The following is a 10,000-nucleotide window of genomic DNA, read 5'->3' as shown; positions in this document are numbered from 1 at the left end:
ATTTTATAATATTTAGTCTAACTGGTTGGGTAACAGAATGGTTGGGAGGGGGGTGGGGTAGTTACACAGTTTAACAAAATCCCTGAATGTAGGATGAAATTGGAAATTGTTACGTGGTAGTGAAAGGAAGCACACTGATGTGGACTCAGCTGCAGGTCTGATCATCCGAATTGTTATGGTCTTATTTTTATCATTATGGAAATATTCCCAAACCGACGCATATGGTAGGTTTTCGTAATTGCGTGTCATACCCAATGCAATACAAATAAATACAAATCTCGACCTGGCAGTGAACATATCCATAGTTACTTTCAAATTTCAATGATGTGGCCCTAAATGATGTGTGCCAGGCCGTATATACGATATACTTTTTTTGAAGCCTCAGATTAAATACATTTTGACACGTAAGGTCATCACAAGATATTCTATCAATACATACACGGAGTGGTAGTACCGACTGCTTAGTTGTTAGAGCACTCACCATACATAAATTAACTTGAGTTAAATCAAGAGTGAGTCAAGAATTTTCTTTTTTTCTGATACCCGTGCCCACCTTGCAGTGATTGGGTATCTGGTTCTAATAGATCTTACGAAAAGTACGTTGCGATCGACTACCGTCCTATCCGAAGGGTAGCAAGAAATTGATATCGTTCGTTTCACGATACATAAATTGCGTCAAGGCACACACGGCTCTGAACTACTAGTTCACTTTATACACGGAGTAAAAGTTTCTGCCCAAAACGGAAAAAGGCGTTCTGACAGTGATCTGCAAAATATTATTTGATAACTAACCGATATAAGAATGTGGGTCAGTTATAGGGACTCGTAATACCCAAGTCTGATTAAGTTCCATTGCTGGTAAGCCCTTGATGAAGACTTTACGTCACTCATCGATATTACGTCATGAGGTCACATGCCCTTACTCTGTTTACATGTACTTTTATTGACCAATGAAATATAACAAACTATAACGGTTAAATACCATAATTATCATGGTCTGACGAGTGCCCAAGAGCTAACTCGACTACATTTATAAAATAAAGATGTGATAAATAAGCCCCCCAGAATTTACTAATTACTTTTTTTAAAAGAACAAATGACGGGTTTGTTTATGATGATATCAATAGAAAGATGACATTTAATGAAATGAGTATTATTATAAATGAATAATGATCACAGTTACAAATCAGAATATGATGATATTACGTAAATTATGCGATCTTGATGAGATGGTGATAATGTTGGATATTGCATACGGACTTGTGGGGTTCCACTTCTAGTCTGAGAGTACTTGCAATTCTTTTCGTCAGGACTCGGTTTTGATAAACTCTTGATAGTAGTACGTACCACTGGCAAAAATGAAAAAGGAAGTTCCGGCGTCTTGATGGCGGAAATAAAAAATAGAGACGCCTTCCACAAAGAGTAAGATATAAATCACAAAAATATAGATAGTATGAGGAGTGGAATGGGTGTGGCCGTCAGACGTAAGTTCTTGAGAGAAGTAAATAATGAAGATCAAATCAATCCGCTTTTATGAGTGGCTACTTGACAAAAAGTTGAAAGAAAAGTATTTCACTAATTTGAAATGAATTCAGAGAGAAGGCTTTTAAAGGAAAGATAATCTAATAGTAGAAAGTAAAGCCTGCCGAAATATAACTGGAGTGAGATGAACTGCGTTCTCTTTTGTATTACTAAAATAAAACTCTTTAATGAACTAAAGGTGAATCATTGTTATGTGACAATGTAATATTCTCGAATAGACGAAGTTTATACAAAAGAATTTGTGTAAAGTCATTCTAACTTGTCGTTTGTATGTCCGCCCTTCTAAAAGATAAAATTCTTTGAGATGACTACTAAACATGAGATCGCAGGTCCACGCATTCAATCCAAAGAAAAACAAATGAGAAAATTGATGTGTTACATTTCAATAGAAAGAACGAGATTGACGTCGCTCAATCTTTGTTTATTATTTTAACCAGCCATTTTATTAGTTTTTCTCATTAAAATTTTAACAATAAGACTATAAACGTTTACGATTACGCGTAATTTTGTGTATTGGTAAGTTATAGATAGTATGCGCTTGGCTAAGAAGCTCATAACATTGCCATCCGGAAGTATAACGGACCAACACACAAAACTGTGTGTATCCATGAACGTTTATAGTCAGGTTAATACAGTTTAGTGAGCATTACTCATAAACGCGGATGGCAAAAATTATAACAAAGACCTGAGTGACGTCAACTAAGAACTATCTATATCCGACTGGAGGATGTTGTGAGGTTGTTAACTCAATGCATAGCATAAATAAAGAACTAAATGCAGTGATTTTACAATTAAAAATGGAACAAATAGACTATTTTTAGAATTACATTCTAAGCATAATCCATATGTAACAGATTTTCATGTGTAAAACCATTTGTGTTGATTTGATGTGCAATGATCCTATAAAAAGTCAACTATCATTTTCTCGTATTATTTATAACATAATATCATCTTCTACTTCCCCCTCTTATTATCCGACTGACCCAGTCAGGCTGAGCAATACTGCCCTCATCCGTACAATTTTAATAAATTAATACAACTCACGATTTGATTTGTTTTGGTGGTTGTCAGCTTGTATTTTGACTCACACAAAATAAACCAGATGCATATCTTGCCGATAATCAAAAAGATATGTTTTTAAGCTTTAAGTTTCAGTCTTTAAAAAATAATTAACAACACGCATTTTTTACCGAAAGGTCAAATTGTCGATTTGAAAACAATGTTTGGTGTGTGTCACACTGACCCTGTGAATATCAATTTCCTTGATAGTTGTCTACTTTGCCAATAGCTTGCTGTGTTTGAAGGTTACATCCTGATGACCGACTGACTGTAGAGTTGAAAATCTCCAGGGGGGTGGGACGTAAAATTGCTGATGTAAAAATAAGGCGTGTTGACTTATTCAAAACGAGTAATATATACCGATACTAGATTACAAATTCTGTTGTCTCCTCTCTCTCTCTCTCTCTCTCTCTCTCTCTCTCTCTCTCTCTCTCTCTCTCTCTCTCTCTCTCTCTCTCTCTCTCTCTCTCTCTCTCTCTCTCTCTCTCTCTCTCTCTCTCTCTCTCTTATTTGACTTTTTGCGTTTTGAGCTTGAATTTATTAGAGTGTCTGAACATTGTCATTAGTTCAGATCTTTTGTTTAACGTGCTATTGTTTCTGTGGTTGTGTAATAATGTTTCCAGTTTCTCTGTCAGGCACAGGTTGCATTTTCTAGCACCGCATCTGTAGGGGCTGCTTTGCCTGACGACCTACCAGGTTATTGTTGGTGTTGCTAGAAAATGCAACCTGTGCCTGACAGAGAAACTGGAAATATTATTACACAACCACAGAAACAATAGCACCTTAAACAAAAGATCAGAACTCATGACAATGTGCAGACACTCTAATAAATTCAAGCTCAAAACGCAAAAGGTCAAATAACCCTTCCCCCCCCCCCCCCCCCCCCCCCCCCCCCCCCCCCCCCCCCCCCCCCCTTCGCGACCCTATTATACCCCCTCCCCCTCCCCCCCCCCCCCGGCCTCCCCGCGCAACAACATTCCACAACAATATCATACACACACATGTATACACCACACACAACACACCCACACATACACACACACACACACACACACACACACTCATAATATAAGCAATGAGAGCACACTACAACAATGTCACTATACATCAACACTAATCACCACTACACAACGGAAGCAAGGACAAGCACCTCAAATGGAATACATTTTTAATTCGGACATTATGCCGAATGAAGACGTGGACGAAAGCCACAGAAACGAACGTCTTGGCCATATAATGTGAGTGACAATTTATATTTTATATTAGCTCCAACCATCATTATCGAGCACTTTCGTACCTACGAGTACCACCAACACTCATATATATATATATATATATATATATATATATATATTATATATATATATTATATATATATTCTGTAGTGTTTCACAATAGAGAGAGAAGGGGGAAGGGGATAGGAACAGCAGAAGGGGTCGAGGGTAACATATGGTTTGTAGATTAAGATATATATAGAGAGATGAACATATATATATATATATATATATATATATATATATATATATATATTATATATCGAGAGAGAGAGAGAGAGAGAGGTGTGTGTGTGTGTGTGTGTGAGAGAGAGAGAGAGAGAGAGAGAGAGAGAGAGAGAGAGAGAGGGGAGGGGGGTGTGCTTTGGCAGAGGGACAGACATATAATTTGTTCATTATGGGTATTCGTCCTTCCTAATTTTGTGGGAGTCATACTGACCAGTGGTCATTGAGTGACCATTGAGTGAATCGTTGGCCACGCTTCAAAACTTAATTACCATTTTAGATCTACTTGGCAAGGATAGCCCTAAAAACTGCACTACACTGATGTACGTTCTGTGGTCAATAAGATTTTGATAGATCCATCTGATTGCAACAGATCTAAATATCGATTCAGCTCTGAAACTCTGAACCATTTTATAGACAGAATGCGGATGATGTCAGACTTATGTTTGCCTGTATTAATTCCCTTGCTAGCCAGAGAGTTAACAAGTTCCCGATAGCCAGTTAATAACTGCCGTAAACTGGAAAGAAACGTATTTAAAAATTTGGCCAGAAAACTCGTTCTTCGAATATCGATCTATTTAAATGACCCTCATCTTGGCAAAAACTATCAACCTGGGACCTCGCGACATATGGTTAATCCAGATATAAAAGCGTTTGAAATTTGTAGGTCAATTTTTTTTGTTTAAATGAGAAAAAAAATGTGTTTTTCTTTTAGCTGTATGGCAATCTTGGCAAAGGCCCTTGAATCACATGATGCATAGTGGAGAAGAAAATCTTCAAAAGATGAGCTAACACAGTTTACTGCCTAAATTATTGACAGTGAGTAACTCGATCTTGCTGGCAAACGAAATCTTTCCTTTTTCTAGGATTTGGATGGAACTAATAATGTTTTTTCGTGTGTCAAGGCCGTGGGGTCACAGTGTGGTGTAAACTTATGATTTTGTAATAAATATTATGACATAACAACAAAAGAAATCGCATCCATTGAGTAAATGCATTATAAAAATACGTAAAGAATATTACCTTATTTTTCATTTGCTAAAAAAGACCCTTTAAGTTTGATTATCGGTTGACTTTAAATATGACCCTCAATTGGTAGAAATCCTCAAACCACGACGTACATGATTTTGTTCTATTATTAGATTATGATTTGATATTTTTAATGGGTTTCCAATGTCTTATTACCTTGAGATTCCGTAAGTAAATACTAAAGTAGAATCAAGGGAAATAAAAACCAAGCGCTGAGGTATTACACAATTTGCCTGATGGTATCAAACTTTTGAGCAATATAATCTGACATACCCTAAAAATAAAGTGTTTAAAATTTTGGCCAGAAAACTCGTCCTCCAACTTTCAATTAATTATAATGGCCCTCATTTTGGCAACCATTCTAAAACCTGGGACTTCCTGGAGACGAAGAAGAAGAAGAAGAAGAAGAAGAAGAAGAAGAAGAAGAAGAAGAAGAAGAAGAAGAAGAAGAAGAAGAAGAAGAAGAAGAAGAAGAAGAAGAAGAAGACAAAGAAGATGGTGAGAAAAAGAAGATATAGAAAAGAGGAAGAAGACGAAGAAAATGAAGAACATGATGATGATGATGATGATGATAATAATAATGATGATGATGATGATGATGATGGTGATGATGATGATGATGATGAACGGGGAGGAGGAGGAGAAATGATGATAAATAGGGCATAAAAATGGGTACTTCTTCAACTCATCTGGCCGAACAATGTCTTATTTCCTTTCATATTGGATGTTCCAATCTGTCTCGGTCCTCCAAGCTTGTCATTCTCCCCATAGCCAGAGAGACGAGTACCCGTTTCCCTTTCAATGGGTTTCTTCTAGCTGGAATCAATAAGACTGCCCGCAAAATTCGATAATGTGACAGATAGCTATTATTATATACACACCGGTTCCTTTCCCTCTACTCAAATTGATACGTTTTGGGTTGAAACCTACAGCCTACATATAACACACCGGTTCCTTTCCCCGTTCTCAAATTGAAATGTTTTGGGTTGAAACCTAAAGCCGACTCACACACACACACACACAGACACACACACACAGACACACACACATACACACACAAACACACGCATATTATATATATATATATATATATATATATATATATATATATATATATATATATATATATAAATCTGTTCCTTTCCCCCTTCTCAAATTGATACGTTTAGGGTGGAATTATGCACCATAGCTATGCCTTACATCAATAACATAATCTTTTCATTTGACTATGGAAATCCCTGTGTGCAGATATGCAGTTTTGGATCGGAAGGTCCTGGGTTCGGGTCCCGCTCTGAGCGGCGTATAGTTGAATCCTTAAAAAACGCTCTTTACTCACAGTTCTCGGGTGTAGAATGAGTACCTAGCCGTCAACAGCGTTGAGTCTCTGTCGGGAAAAATGTAATATCGCCTAACAGCCGTCATATTTAGTCCTACACGTTTTGTTTTTGTTGTTGTCTAGAGACCCCTTTTAAAGCATTTGAACACTTTTACTGGATATTTCCTTCTATAAAAGCTGGAGTTAAATCAATTTCGGGAAAATCTCAATTTGACGAAGATAAGGCTACGGATTTAATACGATTTACAAGGGCCCCATTGCCAGCCCAAAGACATAACATGTAAGACCTGTTGGGTGATATAACAGGGTTTTTTCCCCGACGGAGACATCGCTGTTAACGGCCAGGTATTCCTTTTACATCTGAGTGGGGTGAGAGAATGTGAATAAATAGCGGTTCTCCAATCTTGGATCTTACAGTCCGAAGACGAGAGACATACCACTGGACCACATTATCCGCACAAGACACTATTCTATGGCAAACTACGTTCCACCAGATCTAACAGACCCCATTACCCAATTGCTACTGGATGGACCGAGGTCAGAAATAAAAACAAGACAAAACAAACCAAAAAAAACAAACAAACAAAACAATCGATCCCTTTCCCATCGTGCTCTACCAAAGCAACCGTCGGGACCGCAAATTGTAGTAATGCTCACGTTTAATAAATATTTCCCTGCCATCCCCCTTAACGCTATCAACGTCATCTATCTAGAATCAATATAATCTCTAAGGTTTTGATAACTTTAAAAAGACCTTTTAAGAAGTTCCGTTGAGAAGAACTAGGGCAGAAATGTGTTTAGGTTGGGACGCATTAATTTTAGAAAAATAAGAGCGCTTTTATTTCTCCTTTTAATTGGTTTTGTATCTTAAGACACAGTGAAATCCCAATAAAGCCAACACCGCCGAACGAATCATAGAGATTGGTTGACTTTAAACAAAGGTTGATTTTACCCATTTTTAATCGAACACACTTAGATAGAAAGGACAGAAAATTTGATACCAATAAGTAGTGTTGACTTTAACAGAAGTTGAATTTAAGAGTGTGAACTGCAGGCGGATTACACTGTATATTATTTGGCAACCATAAGCGTATCGTCAGTGCTTCACTTATCTAATAGCGTGGCTTTTAAAATCAAACGCTACTTAAAGATACTTCAATCTTTAATTTACAATCTCTGAAAAGGGCTTTATGATACAGCTTGAGATAAAGTGGATAAATGCAAGTAAAAGGGATAGAAAAGACCAGGTTTTTCTTTTGAATACTTTACTTCCACTTTTTGCTCGTCGTCGTCGTTCTGTCCTCCTCCTCCTCTTCTTCCTCCTCTTCCTCCTCCTTCTTCTTCTTCTTCTTCTTCTTCTTCTTCTTCTTCTCCTTTTTATTTTTCCTCCTCTTCTAACTCCTCCTCCTACTACTACTCCTCCTCCCCCTTCTCCTCTTCGCTTACTGTTGCTGTAGGTCCTGGTGCAGGTCCTTCTAAAAGCGACAAAAATAGATTCCTTTTAATAAGTTGACTGCCGTACTCTGAACAAACGTGAATTTAAAAAATTGACAGGAAATCTCGTCCTTCAAATATCGATCTGTTTAACTGACTATCATCTTAGCAAATACTCTCAAATTGGGAACTTCACGAGTTTTGTGGCCAAGTTTTGTAATGCACGTTTTGTCCAGAGTACGGCTGTTAACTGGTTAAAATGCTATTTACACTTATTCTTTTGCTATATGGTTATGTGGTCTGTGCGGCTATGAGGCGTTGTCTCTGTCCGAAAAAAATTGTAATATCGCCTAACAGGCGACATGTCTGGTCCTATATGTTACGTGTTGCTGTTGGTCAGGGACCCCTTGTAAAGCTCTTTGAGCACGTTTAGTGAATATGGGAAAATACCAATTGAAATAGATGGAAAGATCATAGAGCAAGTAAAGTCATTCCAATATCTAGGAGCATTATTGACAGAAGATGGAAAATGCGATGCAGAAATCATCAGACGAATTGCATTGGCCAAGAGTAAATTTTTAAAAATGCATTCCCTAATCACATCCCACGACCTATCACTTACCTACAAAAACACGTCTGGCAAAATGCTACATTTGGTCAACATTACTTTATGGATGTGAAACAAAGACACTAGAAAAGAAACTCAGAGCATTTGAGATGTGGACCTATAGAAGAATTGCTAGGGTATCCTGGAAGGAAAAGAAAACAAATCATCAAGTACTCCAAACTTTAGGAATAACATCAACAACGATCATTTCAACTATCAGAAAGAGGATAACCCGATATTTCGGCCATATCAGAAGGCACGACTCACTACAGAAGACCATTGCAGAGGGAAAAATAGAAGGCAAGCGTGGTCGAGGACGAAGAAGGACAAGCTGACTTGGAAATGTCGCAGCGTACGTAGGAAGCCCCATAAATCAATGTGCGAAACTCGCAGATGAGAGAGAGAGAGAGAGAGCTGGCGAACCATGATCTCCAACGTCGTGTCCGACATGGAACATCGGTAAAGTGAATATTGCGCAATATACAAGCTCAATTTATATTCACTTTAACCAGATGTGCGCCATTTTTAGGCTCGTCTCTTATCGAAAGAATAATAATTGTAGCAGAGCGTGACATGCGCCATGATGCCTCGTCCTACAAGTCTTGTGTTGCTGTATATGGAATGAAGATTACATCAATTCACTCTTTGTTTTTGTTTTCAGACCGCCGGTTGGGTGATTAGTTTTCACTAAATTCTCTCAATCAGACTATATAATTTATGTTAAAGGTTACACATTGTTTTAGTTGTTTTGTACGTGTGTGTGTGTTATTTTGTTTCATTTGACAGGCTCATGTTATGAGTATTTCACTTAAACGTATGCCATAAATTAGCATCAGACATCCGGCAAACCCAGCTTGGAGATAATCAAGTGGATATCACCTTCTATAAAAGCACAAGATTTTGAACTTTGAATACCATACGGGCAAGATCAATATTATGACAAATAAAAAAAGGTCCTCGTTTCATCTCTGTCAAGCAAGATGTCCAAATATTTCATAACTGCAAATTAAGTGACACTTGATTACATCTTCCAGGACATGATGGGGACGTTTATTTGCTGGATAATGTCAAAACTAGATTTTAAATGGGATATTTTGAAAAATAGCTAAAAGAAAGCCACTCCCCTCCCAATTAAAATAAGACAAATAAAAAACAAACAAACTTGAACGTTTATATCGCGCAATATTCACCTCAATGAATTTGAAGTCATTTACAAGCCAACAGCAAAACCTGACATGTGAGATTATACTTGACGTCTGTAAGGCGCTAATATACCATTTTTATTTCGCAAAGTCCCAGGTTTGCGAATTTTTGAAAGTGTGTAAAATAATATAGTTTATTTAAGTGAAAAAAGGCAAAAGTTAATATTTCTGATCAATTTCAACTTAAAATTCTCTTTGTTTTGTTTTTTCTTCAGGTACAACACAGCATAATACCGGGCTGACGAGGTAGGTAGCATTTTTAAAATTATTTTTTTTTAATGAAGAAAAGAAA

At 37.3% G+C, this 10,000-nt stretch overlaps 1 protein-coding gene across 5 annotated transcripts in view; it reads left to right on the top strand.

Annotated features, from left to right (window-relative positions):
* LOC144965725 (calcitonin gene-related peptide type 1 receptor-like) overlaps positions 1-10,000 on the top strand; it is a 264,118-nt gene that overhangs the window by 69,177 nt on the left and 184,941 nt on the right. For all 5 annotated transcript variants that reach the window (XM_078901363.1, XM_078901356.1, XM_078901359.1 and 2 more), the window contains one exon: positions 9,924-9,954. The gene's annotated coding sequence lies outside the window, so the exon portion shown is untranslated. The remainder of the gene's footprint in view (positions 1-9,923; positions 9,955-10,000) is intronic.

Source organism: Berghia stephanieae, chromosome 2, assembly GCF_034508935.2.
Source record: "Berghia stephanieae isolate SIO BIC M18660-M18661 chromosome 2, UCSD_Bste_1.3, whole genome shotgun sequence".
NCBI lineage: Eukaryota > Metazoa > Mollusca > Gastropoda > Nudibranchia > Aeolidiidae > Berghia > Berghia stephanieae.
This window is presented reverse-complemented; position numbering and strand designations above follow the sequence as displayed.